This window comes from Erpetoichthys calabaricus, chromosome 4 (assembly GCF_900747795.2).
Source record: "Erpetoichthys calabaricus chromosome 4, fErpCal1.3, whole genome shotgun sequence".
NCBI classification, from domain to species: Eukaryota; Metazoa; Chordata; class Cladistia; order Polypteriformes; family Polypteridae; genus Erpetoichthys; species Erpetoichthys calabaricus.
The window spans coordinates 182690042-182704151 of record NC_041397.2 but is presented as its reverse complement, the minus strand read 5'-3'; the positions used below and the strand labels follow the sequence as shown (position 1 = coordinate 182704151).

The 14110-nt window shown below is 39.8% G+C and overlaps 1 protein-coding gene across 1 annotated transcript in view; it reads right to left on the bottom strand.

Annotated features, from left to right (window-relative positions):
* The window catches only part of oca2 (oculocutaneous albinism II), a 353721-nt gene extending 344053 nt beyond the window's left edge, over positions 1-9668 (bottom strand). Inside the window, exon 1 of the mRNA XM_028800033.2 lies at positions 9244-9668. The gene's annotated coding sequence lies outside the window, so the exon portion shown is untranslated. The remainder of the gene's footprint in view (positions 1-9243) is intronic.
* Positions 9669-14110: the final 4442 nt, after the last annotated feature.

The window sequence follows — 14110 nt, the reverse complement described above, 5'->3', positions numbered from 1 at the left end:
TAATTATTGACAACTATTGATAAATGTGTTCGGTTTTCATGCGACAGCTGAAGGCTTTTCTTCCTCCCTTGACACACCACATCCAGGAACTGAAATGGATTTCAATTACCATGAAATTTTATTTCTTTATTTAAGTACTGTATCTTAACATCATAATGAGGGATTGCATTTTGAAATTTTAATAAGGGATTTTTGATAATATGTAGGTCTGTGTTTAACTTTCCAGGTACAGTATATGCCTAATGCATTTTTAACATAGAAACAATAAAGCAATTTAATATGGAATTATAAAAAAGCCTAACACAACACAGGATAAAAGTAACTTACATGCTACATACAAGTTCCAAATCAATGTAAAGGGAGAACCTGCTTTAAGAATGCCCAGTTCTGCTTCTAGGTTCAGCGATGGATAAAGGTTACTGAATCATTAGCAATTCTAAAAACTTTATCACCTCAATGAAACTAAATTGAAATGTTAGATATGTGCATTTATTAGCATTCATTTTTCTTCCTCATTGCATCTTTTGTACTAGTCTGCCAACTACTAATCAATTCTGAAAATGATAGCAGTTAGATTTACCAAAACTAAACATATTATAACATGGACAATCTAAACCTGCGAGACTGAGAAAGAAGGACGTTTTGCAGACTGCTGGTGTTGAGGCGATTAAGACAGGACTCACTGGGTACTACACTTTCACAAAAAATGTTCCTGGCGTATTGTTCTCCGGCAGTTGCCATCCTTTCATGGATCAGCTCAGAGGAGTGGAACACAGGTAGGAGAATGAGGATGCGTGAGCGAGACAGCAGTGGAGATTTGCTGCGAGAAGCTCGGAGACAGAGCAGTAGAACTTAAATTCGGTCTAGCATAATGGGAATACTTCAACCACTGGGAAACTGTCCCTTAAAAGGACCACACCCACCCCAATGAGAGCTGCAGCACTAGTCTATGACATCAGACTACTTTCATATAACAATTACAGAACACTTTTTAAATTGTTTAAAGATAAAGAAAAAAAGTCAATTTAAAAACCACCTTAGATCCATTTCAGTTTAGAAGAACATCAGCCTCATCAGTAATGACCAATCACAGCTGGCAGACCATAAGACACTTGCTGCTAGACGTCTTCTTTCACATTGGAAATCCCCTTATAATGTCTTCAATGATAAGCTGGGTATTTACAATTGTATAGTTTATTACATCTGAAGATGTTATCTGCATCTTGGATTAACAAAATCACCCATGAAAACTATTGAGGGCTGGCCTACCGCTGTTCAGTCCTGATTCTGAAGGTCTGCTGCTCACTATTGCGAATGTTGGTTGAGTGCTTCCCGACTCGGGATATGTTAGGTGTCATCAGGGCATGGATTTAATAAAAATGTTTAAAAAACATTTGTATTTGCTGTATTGGAAATATTCAATAAATAAAATCACACAAGAAAGTGAAGTGAATGTTCCAGTGGAAGCAAAGATTGCTTGCAATGCAAAAAGGACAGCCTTACCAGCAGGCTGGAGAAGTTCACCACAGATCCCTGCAGACTTCCCTACCTTCAGCTGGTTCACCACCTGTACAATCTCCGCGAGACTGGGTTATTCATAGATAAATGGAGGATCATCCTCAAGAACCGTGGACCCAGAGTTATCCAAAGTCCTAGCCAGAGGGTCAGCTTTAAACAGCTGCTCGAAGTAGCCAGCCCATCAGGTTACAATTGCAGTTACAATTGGTGTTCCTGCCCATCTGCAAGAACCATTCCATCACCTGCCCTGACTGCAACTCTCCAAGGAACAGATGTATGTAATGCTTCAATTCCTCTATAAAGCAGGACATGGGTCATTAGACCATAGATGGCGCATCACTTGCTCACAGATTCCTATAAACAAACGCCTCTTTATCTGCCCTTAGAGCCCTCACAGTCATCCTTCTCCATTCCCAGTACGGACCGGAGATGCCATCAAGCCGTGTGCTCCAACTCCCCTTGATAATATCCAGGGTGCCCTTCGAGAGGAAATACCTCTTTCTGGGAACACCAGCAACACCAACACAAATTCTTCGAAAGTGCCTGCCAGCAGGCAGCCTGATTTGAGTCTGGACAAGTCTAGCATCATTTTGTCCTAGGTGGTAGCCTACTGGACTTAAGCTGGATCTTCAGAGTAGCAGCGGCAAGTCTGTGGTCAGAATTCACAAACAAGGCACTTCTGTAAACCCTGCAGTTCTGTAGTTGCCTCCAGCATTTGTCCACGAGGATGTTATTGGTCTCCTTCACCGCACCACCGGTATTGGAGTCTGGTTTTACGCCCAAGAAGTCTACCATCGACTGCATCCTGGCACCGAGGAGTCTCATTCGGCACAAATGTGAATATCTGCAGAGCTTCTTTGTAGCCTGTGTCAATTTTTGTAAAGTGTTTGGCTCAGTTGATCGAGCTGCCCTGGGGAACATTCCAAAACTTTGCAGGATTACCTTAAAGAAGTTGCTGGATATCATGGCCAGCCTGTACACTGGTACAGTGAGTGCTGTGCAGAGTGGAGGCAGAACCTCTGTGTTCTTCCCCCTTCATTCAGGAGTTTGTCAGGGGTGTGTTCTTGCTCCTTCCCTGCTCATTGCTTGCATGGACTGGGTGTTGGGTATGTGTTAGTGAAGGAAGATTCACCAATCTTTACTTTGCAGATGATGCCGTAATTTTTGCAGAGTCAATGTAGGTTCTCATCAGGGTGCTTGAGAGACTGAATGAGGAGTCTGAGTGTCTGGGCTTGCAGGTGTCCTGGATAAAAACAAAGATCCAGGCCTTTAATGACTTATTGGGTCTAGCCATCAGCAGCATGTCCATTTGTAGAGAGTGTTGACCACGTCGAGAGGTTTACTTACCTTGGCAGTGACATTCATGTCTCTGGTGACTCTTCTGATGAAGTCAATAGATGGATTGGAAGAACATGGAGGGTCACGAGCTCACTGGAAAGGGGTGTGTGATGCTCCTGATATCTATCCAAAAGGATGAAGTTCCAAGTTTTTAGAGTCCTGGGGCCTCATGCATAATGCTGTGTGTAGAATTAACACTAACACATGGTGTAAAGACAAAAGCAGAAATGTGCATACGCACAAAAAAAAAAAATCTGTGCATTCGCCAACTTCCACGTTCTTCCGCTCCATAAATCCCAGGCAACGTGAAAAGTAACGCACGTGCCTGCTGCCCCACCCAAACTCCTCTCAGAATTACACCTCTTTGAATATGGAAATCAATATAAATAGCCCTTAAACTCAGCGTTCTGTGAAAAGATAATGGCAAAAGCACGGGAGGGAAATAGAAGAAATTCAGCGAATACCAAGTGGAGACAAGGAAAAATGTACTATTTGTTGGTTTAAACAGTGGTATAAACAACAAAAGGAAGTTGATCGAGTGACAGAGAAACTTGAAAGCTCAAGTTCACAAAGTCACACAGTGCCCAAAATAAAAAAAATAAAAAAAAAAAAAAAGAAGTTGTCACATATCAATGTTGCTGTGAAAAGGAGAGTCGTAGCCCACCATCTGAGTGTCCTATGAAAGCTTATTAGGGTACAGAGAAAAATAGGGACAGTGTGAGAAAAAAAAGCTCGAAATGTCAACTTTAATCTCAAAATTTCCACTTTAATCACGTAGTTTGTCATTAAAGTAGATCATAAACTTCATCTTTAAATTGTTTCATTTACTAGTTCTATCGTAACTATAGTAGCATGTTAAATGTTTTGTATTTGTTCTTCTATGTGCTCGGTGTATAGATCACTACGTGCTTCTTAAATGGGCTTTCTCTTCCTCCGACAGGACACAGAATCCATTACATTCGTGATATTACAGCGTTCTGAATAATTAAAATACTGAGATGTATACGCGATATCTTTTTCATGATGATAGGAGTTAAAGCAGGTTATTAAACTTGGGAACAACGGTGGCACAGTGATAGTGATGAGCTGGTGCCCTGATAAAGAGACTGTTCCTGCCTCCCGCAAGATGCTTGCTGCGCTGTGTGCGACCTTCAATGAAATAATTTATTGCAGCAGTACTGTCTCTCTCAAAACGTACCAACCTCTAATTCCTGTCCTTCCTTTTCTTTCTCCAAGTAACCAATCGCCACACAATCAGCTCTTTAATACATGTTAAGCCATCTGTAAGTTTAGATCACAGATTCTCCATAACTTTTAAGGAACATTGAAATATCTTCGTAATACATGTTTAATTATTCTATCCATCTATTCTTGAGGGGCGCGCCAGTCCCAGCAAGATTACAGCGTGAGGCAGCAACAATCCCTGAACTGGCGCCAGCTCCTTGCTAGTGCTGTGACACCGTGTTCTCACAGGTTTATTAACAATATAGATTTAAATGTCGTTTATTACATTATACAGATAAAATGTTAACATTTTGCTGTACTTCATCTTAAAAATGAAGTCATCATACTGTATGTAAATATGTACTTTATAAAGTGGCTCAGGTTGTGCAATAGTATAACTATTACAAGTTTACAGTGAGGTAATTGTACTTATAAATACAAACAGTTCTACAAGGAGCACTTGATGGACTGATTGAGTTACATTTATAGTTCTTGGGATGAAAATTTCTGAAAAGTGATGTCCCTACAGGAAAGACTCTGAAGCTTTTTGCCGTTTGAGAGCAATTCAATAAACAGCATGGCTGAGGCAGTGTGTGTTTGATGCTGTATACCGATACTGTAATTCTCTTTCCGATCAGATTCCACACTCGGATACAGTGGGATAAACAGTCTGAGTGGTGCATTGAGAGGAACAACACTAAAGCAGCTATGGTATTTGGAATAGTTTGGCCATTTTATTGTTACAGGTTTATTACATTCAGATGCCTTAAACTAATAAACAATATGCGGTTAATTTCAATGAATATGATAAAGCCGTGTCAGGGATGTGGATCTAAAAAGAAAGGGGAAACCACACTGGAACAAAAGCACTGCTTTGACGCTGGGTCCCACCAGTTTGCAAAACCGAGCTGAGAACTTGTGCATGCCAAGCATTTAACTGGCGTGAAAATGTGTGTGGCTTTACGCTAAGTTTAGGTTTAATACATCGCGATGCGAGCGTAGAAACGGGCTTACGCAACATTTTTGTGCATCTGCACCGTTTATACATGAGAACCCTGGTGATTCCCGTTATGCTATATGGTTGAGAGACATGGATGCTATCCAGTGACCCTAGATGAAGACTAGACTCGGTTGGTACAGTGTCTCTTTGGAGAATCCTTGGGTACCACTAGTTTGAATGTGTCCATGAGCAACCGCTCATTCCAGTCCCGAATGAGGCACATTACCTGTATTGTGAGGAAGTGCCAGTTATTGCTCTATGGCCATGTGATGCGATTCCCCCCCCGAGGGTGACCTGGTTTACAGGACCCGAGCGGCTGGACCAGACCAAAGGGGATACCCATGTAACACTTGGCTGTGGCAGATAGATGGTAATTTCTGGAGGGTGGGACTGGACTGTGTGTCTGCCTGGGGGGTTGAAGCAACGTGCTGTATCAGTGCATGCTCCCCAACCTGACATGCTGGCCTATAGAGAATGTCAGCTCAGATACTACACATGGTTCTTGAGCATTGCACTGGTGTTTGCTGTGGCTGATGCAGGACACTTTACGGAGGTCCATGAGTAGATTTAAAAAAATGATAAGCATTGCCTAAACCATTCATGAAACCGAAGCCTGCCATACCAGCATTGAGCAAAATCAGGAACAAACTATGGTTGAGATGCCAGGCCATAACTAGGTGTTGAACTTCAGACACCATAAGGCATTCCACACACAAGAAAGGAGAACAAATCACAAAATCGAGACAAATATATGAAACGCTGGGAAAATTTTGCAAATTAAATTACACACAGCACAGCAGAGGATACAATAGTGGGCTAAAGAAGATCCAAAAATACCAGAGAAGATAGCAGGGTTTTCAGGCATGATTTGAATATTACAAGACAGAGAACAAGGCTTATTTTTTATAATGTTTCTTTATTAAGTTAGACACCTTACTTGTGCCTTTGCAACCTATGGTTCATTTTTATTTGTAATTGTTAACTGTAGAGCAACTTTCTCTACAAAAATGAAAGGTATTTTAACTTCTTCTGGAGCGCACCCAGGGTCACACAGCGGTAAGCCCTGCTGCCTCACTCCTCCAAGTTGTAGAGTTTTATTCCCAGCCAAGTCTGCCCCATGTCTGCAGATTTTTTTTTTTGGCATGCTGTGGTTTGCATATTTGAAGTCTCTAAGCCGTCTACTTGTGAGCTGGCAACCTATTCTGAGTTTGTTTTAATAATGAAGCTTGAAAAAAGCAAGTTAAGAAACGAGTTATTCAACTAGCCATCCATTTTAAACACTTCTTTTTTGTCTTTTCATCTCCCCGCCATCCCCCCACTGCCCTGTGTATAATTACGTTACAGCATGTCATTTCTCTGAAAGCGTTAGTAGTGTTGTTTTTCTATGAAATCAGAAACAAGTGAAACTCATTTCCTGGTTGCTCCATACAAGAAGTGAGACTAATCATACAAAACACATTTGCTTAAATATTAAGAGTGTGTGATTCCGAACTGCTTTTCTCCTTGACTTTTTCCAACAAGCCTCTCCATTCATTATGTATGGAGAGACAAACAAGACCCTGTGTAGTGGACATGGAATTAGTTTGTAAGCGAAAGGATCAGATCACAACCCCAAGATGGCTAATCTGTTGAACAGCACAACTCTGCCCATTTTACGTTAAGGCTCCTGGTTGACTTTTTTAAATTATCCTTTAAACAAAACACACAATATGCTGCTTAATTTAGATCAATCATCTTATGTTTGTAGAGAATTCAGAAGAAATTAAAACAAACAGAAAAACTGGAAATGCAGCATATTTTTAAGAAGCTTTGCAGAATAGAATAAAGAGCTTAACTCCCATTAAGGCAATTATTTTTCCCCTTTTGCCACACAGTAATTTCAGTCACTTGCTGCTGCACTTTGGTTTACTGAACGTACTTCAAGGCAAGTTCCTTTGCTGAATCTCAAGATGCCAGCACAATGCAAGAATAGGCATCGATTTTTTTTTTTTTTTTTAACCTGTTTATTGAGTTAGGATTTGCAGAGTTTTGGCACATCACAGCAACACTGAATGAGCGATAGGCTGAACTTTGGCCAGGGCAGGAGGAGAGTAAAATGGACAGTGCATTCCCACACACATAGCCAACTTGGGTTGACAGCTGGGCCGGGACTTTTAAGTGCTATTTATGGCAAAAGCACACGACCTTAAACTTTGACAAGTGCCATCCATTTTGCCCAACATACCTTGCAAATTCCAATTTACTGAAATTTTGACACAATCCAGTGGAGTTTAGAAGGACCTCCAAGTACAGTATTAGCATCTTCTACTATACTCCTTAAATCACGTGCATGAAATTCATGATTGATAGATAGATAGAGATAGATACTTTATTAATCTCAAGGGGAAATTCACATACGCCAGCAGCAGCATATTGATAAAGAAAATATTAAATTAAGAAGAGTGATAACAATGCAGGTATACAGACAGACAATAACTTTGAATAATGTTAATAAGAAGCTAACCCTGGACAGGACACCAATGCTTTACAAGACACCCAGAAACCCTAGATTAGCTTACAAAGTGCAAATTAAGTAGCATTAGAACAGTTTTGATTTGCATGCATTTATTTGGCCGATGCCTTTATCCAAAGCAACTTACAATAAAGGATACGATTGTTTACGTACATTTTTGTTTTTCTCAGTTAAAAAACAGGCAGTTAAAAGTGACTTGCTCATGGTCAAACTGTCAGTTGTAGGATTTGAACCCACAATCTCAGGGGTTGAAGTCCAAAACCTCAACTACTACGCCAAACTCCAATCCTAGGAGATGAGAACAAGCCATTCAGCCCAATACAGCTTTGACAAAGCCTCAAGCTTTGTCAAGCATATGAGCCAGAGTCATCGGAGGCAGGAGACCATCCTGAGAGCACTGTGTGAAGCAATAGAACCAGCCATCGGCAGGATGCCAGCCCATCACACACCCCACTAGGCCAATTACTTTAAGAGATTGGAAAACAAACCGTACATGTAGGAAAAAACACTAAACTCACAGATGCAGCTTTCAAAGCCATTGTTCCTCCAAGATACTTTACAACTCTGTAGTTTTGTTCTGCACACAAGACTAAGTTTGTAATTTTATCTAAATCATGAAGAGACCCCAAAGTTAGAAAAATACAGCAAGACTTAAGATTTTAAAATTTCAGTATTCATTCATCCATCCCTTTTCTGAAATCTACATTAGGTAGTCAAATTTCTTTTGAAGCTTTCACTAATTACCATGTACAGACACCCAAACGTGGACAACAACACAACTCCCTTTTGCTTTATGTGATCTTTTCAGATTAACTCAACATGCCAAAAATAAATGTCCTTGTTTTCCATGCAGAGAAATAAGAATCAAGAAAATTTGACTATTTAAGGTTCTAAGAGCTCAAGTTTAGAGTTTTCTTATGTAAATGATACACACTTGCATTTAGAAAGAAGGGCGCTATATAAAAAGTAAATGCAAGAATGAGTTTTAGAATATACAGTTTATGCCCTGCTGACTAATAGATAGATACTTTATTAATCCCAAGGGGAAATTCACATACTCCAGCAGCAGCATACGGATACAAAAAACTATTAAAGAGTAATAAAAATGTAGGTAAAAACAGACAATAACTTTGAACAATGTTAACGTTAATAGAGCTAACAGTAAAACAAACAGTACAGGAAATATTACCTCAAAATGGGAATATGTAAAATGCTCAAAAAAAAGTAAAAGAACAATCCAGCTTTGTGACACTCTTTATTGTCAGTCATTCTAGATTTTATATGGGGCCAACATGCATAATAAGGTAATCAAACTTCTGAATAGGTGCATAAAATTAAATCATTTAATTTGTAAATTAAAACAGGGAGTATTGAGAAATACTGGAGATTTTGACTACATTTGAAACAACAAGCGCAGAAGATGTAAAACGTCTCAAAAATTCTGAAAACTTCACCTTTTCAAGTCCAAATGGATGACTTTGAAACTCACCCCCACCCCCCCATTTTACTACCAGCACATCACACCTTTGAAACCACTGAACACATCTGTTGGGCCTTATTGATACTTTCTGCTGATATCAAACATTTGCCAGCCCAGTAATAAGACCCCATCTAGCACTAAAGTAAAAGAACTTCAAGACTTTCCATTTACCTTTTATTGATGATCTAGATGAGAAGTCCTCTGTGCAGGGAAGAAAAAAAAAAAGATAAGTGAACTGGAAGTGCTCCTGTTCTTACTTGGGGAGAGGAAAAGAGGGAAAGAAGGGGGATACAAAAGAAAGGCTTTTCAAGTAAAAGCTAGCTAAACTAGCACTGCTTGGGGCTCCACTTAGTGCAAGCAGCATCCTCCAGCTGGTGGGAGTGCCCATCCCCCTGCCCACATCATGTGACACCTAATCAGCACTTGATATCTCATTTAACTGTTGGGGAACTTCTGACCACTGGCCTGATCCAAAGCTTTGCTAGCTGTTCCTCGGCACCCACTTGTAAAATTTGCCCAAGCTGTTTACTTCCACTGCTGTTTTCTGAAGGCTGATTCTCGAGTCCCGGGGCTCTAATGTGGCTGCTGGGTTTCACTGGAGGTGATTTGATTTACTAATTAGTTTTGGGTGTCCTGAAGAGCTGCACTGCCTGAACATTTTCATTCCAACCACTAACTTGATTAGTTAACAACTACTGGGGCTAATGACACTTCCCTTTTTTTGCCTTACATTTAACTGACTTAAGTTTTAAAATTCAGAACCCTTAATTGTGCTTTTTTATTCCTTAACTAGCAGTCACACAATAAAAAGGTGCAAACAGATGAACAGATAACTGGTGGGGGTGCAGATTGCAATTTTTGTGCAAACCAATTTTGTAATTAGATGCCAATTTTTGCTGTTAATGAAAATCATTGTTTCATTTTATGGCTTGTCAGTGTTCTCATGTTGCCACCCCAGACATTTTCAAAACTGTTCATGTCCTTTTTCCTGTGAGCGCCATCCACTTGTGTTCCTCAATATTTCTCAGACTCTTCAATTCTTTCTTTTCTTTTCTGGCTTGTTTTACATCTTAACACTGTTTGAATAACAACAACAACAAAAATAAAATAAGGACAAGCCAATTAAAATAAAGGCAAAAGAACGTGACATTTCCAGAAGTAAGTGTTTGCTAAAAAAGTGACCGAAATAAAAATAACCTGCAGCCAACTGTGGCCATTCACTCCATGTGGATTTGCCATATTGTGCACTGTTACTTAACAGTGTCTTGTTAAGATTCTAAACTCCTTTCTTTCTCTTTCTTTTTCTGCAGCTAAGTAATAATTAGGTGTCCATCACACTGCAAGGTACTCTTCTTTCTTTCCCTTGAATTTTAATTTTGAATTAAACTTTATTAATTGATAATCAACAAATCATTTACAATATCATAACTCAAGAAAAGAAATAAAACCCCAACTAACCCCAAAAAAAAAACAATATTTAATTCATATGTCAAAAAAAATCAACTCATTATCTTCAAGATTACAAGTTGCCTCATTAACACACCATTTTTCCTCAAAAGAATTTCACATTTGCAGTCAATCTATAAAATTTATATTCTAAATACACCCTGGAATTTACAAGTTTATAAAATAGTCTTATCATGTCACACTGTTTATTTGATTTCATTTGCTCTTTTCTGGATTTATAAATAGCCAGCTTGGCCAGTTTAATAAGGAAATTTCCAATCTGATATTCATCTTGATTATTTGTATTTCCATTAACACCATAAATAAACAGACAATCACTGAAAGGCCAGTTAAGAACTCTAAAAACAGAGTTAAGAACATTTAAAAGAAGCTGAAGTCTAAAACAGAAAACAGTGTAAGACGGTTTCTCTCTCTCTGCACAGAACGGACATTCGTCTGTGACTGAAGGATCAAGCAGTGAGACAAATAGGAATTAACAGTAACACACGCTATTGCAAATCGCTAGTTCTTTTGTTCATTGGCGGTATTTCTTTCTTTCTTTCTTTCTTTCTTTCTTTCTTTCTCTGAGGCTAAGTCAGGGTTGTCAAATTCAGGGCCACTGTGGCTGCATTACCCTTTTCACTGCTAATTAACTCCTTTTCCCTTCATTTTAATAGCCCTGTTTTTAAGGATTCAGTCTCCTCAATTGATTCCTTTCTTCATTAAATGAGAGCTAAACAGAAATGAGATGTGAAACGAGCCAACAGATGACCAGCTAAACTAGGATTTCAATTTCACTCCAACTAATCTCTTAATGAGAAGCTGATTCTTGCTGTTAATTAAGCCCATTATTTAATTCCATGCCCTGTTACTCCTCTCGTTTTGCCACAGCAGACATTTCCAAAACTGTTGATTTTTCTGTTTTTCCCAAGAACACCATCAAAATGTTTTGTTAACCTGAGAGATCAGCCTTACCGAGACCTTCACCTTTCTTTATTTTCAGATACGGGTGATGGGCACAGGTGAGCTGCTCATGTGGCGGCTTGTTTTGTGTCTTATTATTGTTTGGCTGCTAATTAAGAATAAAATAGACAACTAAGGGGCCTGAGTCAAGTTAATTAAAATAAAGGCAAAATAAGTTAATTAGCAGCAAAAATTGGTCACTAATGAAGAAGATGGTTAAAATGAAAACCTGCAGTCACTGCGGCCCTCCAGGACCAGAGTTCGACACCCGTGGGCTAAGTAAAAATGAGGTGCCAATCACACTTCAAGGCTTGTTCATACTTACTGCATGAAGCCTGAGCGCAAACCGCAAGCCAACGCGCATGCACGTTCTCTCATACCTTCATGCTTGCAGTGGCCTGTTTTATCAGTGCGTTGAGATGTTTCTAGTCAGTAGATGACAGTGTCTGGTCAGTGTTGCATGCCTGACAATTTTACAGCAGACGAAATAAGAGTGTGATGATGGAAGAGGAGTTTGTGACTGTTATTACAAAAAAAGGATAAAAGGAGAAGGTGGAGCATCAGAACCTGCAACCATTAGCAACGAAGGCAGGGTGAGTATAATATTCTTCTGAGTGAGTGACTTACAGGATGAACTTCATTTATTTTTGTGTGTCTTCCTTGCGCTTTCATGTCCTGTTGCGTCATATTCAGCCTTGCGTTCATTATTCTAGCATCCACGTAACCAGCCTCTCTCCTCGAAATTCATCAGTTAGAATACAACACGCCACAGTCGCATCTTTTCGATAAGCGTCCATGCGTAGCATGTGGCTAGGGTGTTCCTCTGTGTCTGACAGTCAGTCGCTGAGTGAACACACTCACACACCACACACACTCTTCGGCAAATTTAGCATCATCAATCCACCTAACCTGTATGTCTTTGGACTGTGGGAAAATACAGAAGCACCTGGAGGACTTGCACGCAATACACAGCATTAAGTATAAACCAGCCTTTAGCCCTTTCTCTGTCCCTGGCTGAAACCAGGCAGATATAAATTTGAGGGAAGAATAGAGGATAATCTGCGGTGGGTTGGCACCCTGCCCAGGATTGGTTCCCTGCCTTGTGCCCTGTGTTGGCTGGGATTGGCTCCAGCAGACCCCCGTGACCCTGTGTTCGGATTCAGCGGGTTGGAAAATGGATGGATGAATAGAGGATAATCCTGGGGTTCTCCCCACATTTGTATTGATTTTGTTTTCTTTCTAAAAAGTAAACTCTTCTAGGAATTTAGCATCCTCAATAATTATCAATCCATCCTTTCACAAATTTGCTTAATCGTGTCTTTATAACTGAAATATCATAAAACTATTAAAAGCAAGAATTGGCTTTTTAGTAGAAGGGTGTACATATTAGCAAGGGGCCTTTTCACCAACCCACCCCAGGGCAGGATGAAACAACCAAGTCTTCGTGTGCCAAAATGAACATGGGGACCACTCCTGCTTGATGAAATGATGTACTGTCCAGTTGCCAAAATCAACAAGGTGGATCACACTCCCTGCTTCATAAAAACGATTGAGACTCCGTGTGCCGAACATATGAGTAGGACAATACTGGGTGTCCGTTCCTGCCCATTGTATTACTAAAAGTATAATCAGCGCTCTGTTAAGGAGCTAAGTTACCCAGGAGCCTGTAGGGGTCTTAATCCGAACTTGGACTAGACAGAAAGCCTGTTGCAAAAATGAAACCCCAAGACTACTTATATCTATCCAAGCCCATTTCATCCATTTCAGAGTTGCAGGTGACAGTGGCCATCCCAACAGTACTGGACACAAGGTGGGGAACCACCTTCAACTGGGCACAGTCACATATTCACTTCAAGTCACTAATAAGTTACCTTGGATGTTTCTGAAGATGTTGAAACATTTGCAGATTCTACTGTACATACATAATGATAATGAGCAGGCTTTGGCATTTATCAAGTGTCTCAGAATTACTCCTAGGAATTGCAGTAAATGCTTGACTAGGATAAGAATTTGTCCTACCCCTAAGTAGGACATTAGAAGTAGTTATGAATCATCATACATCTACTAACAGCAAGGAGTAGGAGGCCACATCTGAGAATCAATAACGTCACAATTTTATGGCACCCTTTGCCACAAGTTAATATTCTTGATTACATTTTGCAGTTTTCTGATACTAACACTGAGGTTTCCCCACAATGATAATGATAAATGTTATAAAAATAATATTCAAAGTAGAAGAACAAACAAAAACCTAATAAGGTAAGATATTGTGATAAGCTGCACATAATTGTTGCCAATTTGCAACATCATGAATAATATTATAATGAACACTGACATGGAAAGATCAAGACACACACACTGAAAGTGAGTAAAGACCAATAACATGCATGTTTATTTATCAATGAATGATTCCAAGCCATACTTTCAGAAGAATCATCGTCTCCCACTGTTATGGCCAGGGGGAAATGCTTTGTAAAGTAATAGTTACTGAAAATAGACATGGCTACACCTGCACTGTTACTGAAGCTGTGTTCACTCCTCCACTGTTCCTGATTGTCTTCCAGAGTGACATGATGTTTTTGCCGCTCTCTGTGATCCCCTCTTATTTTCAAGGCTGTATTGGTCCAAT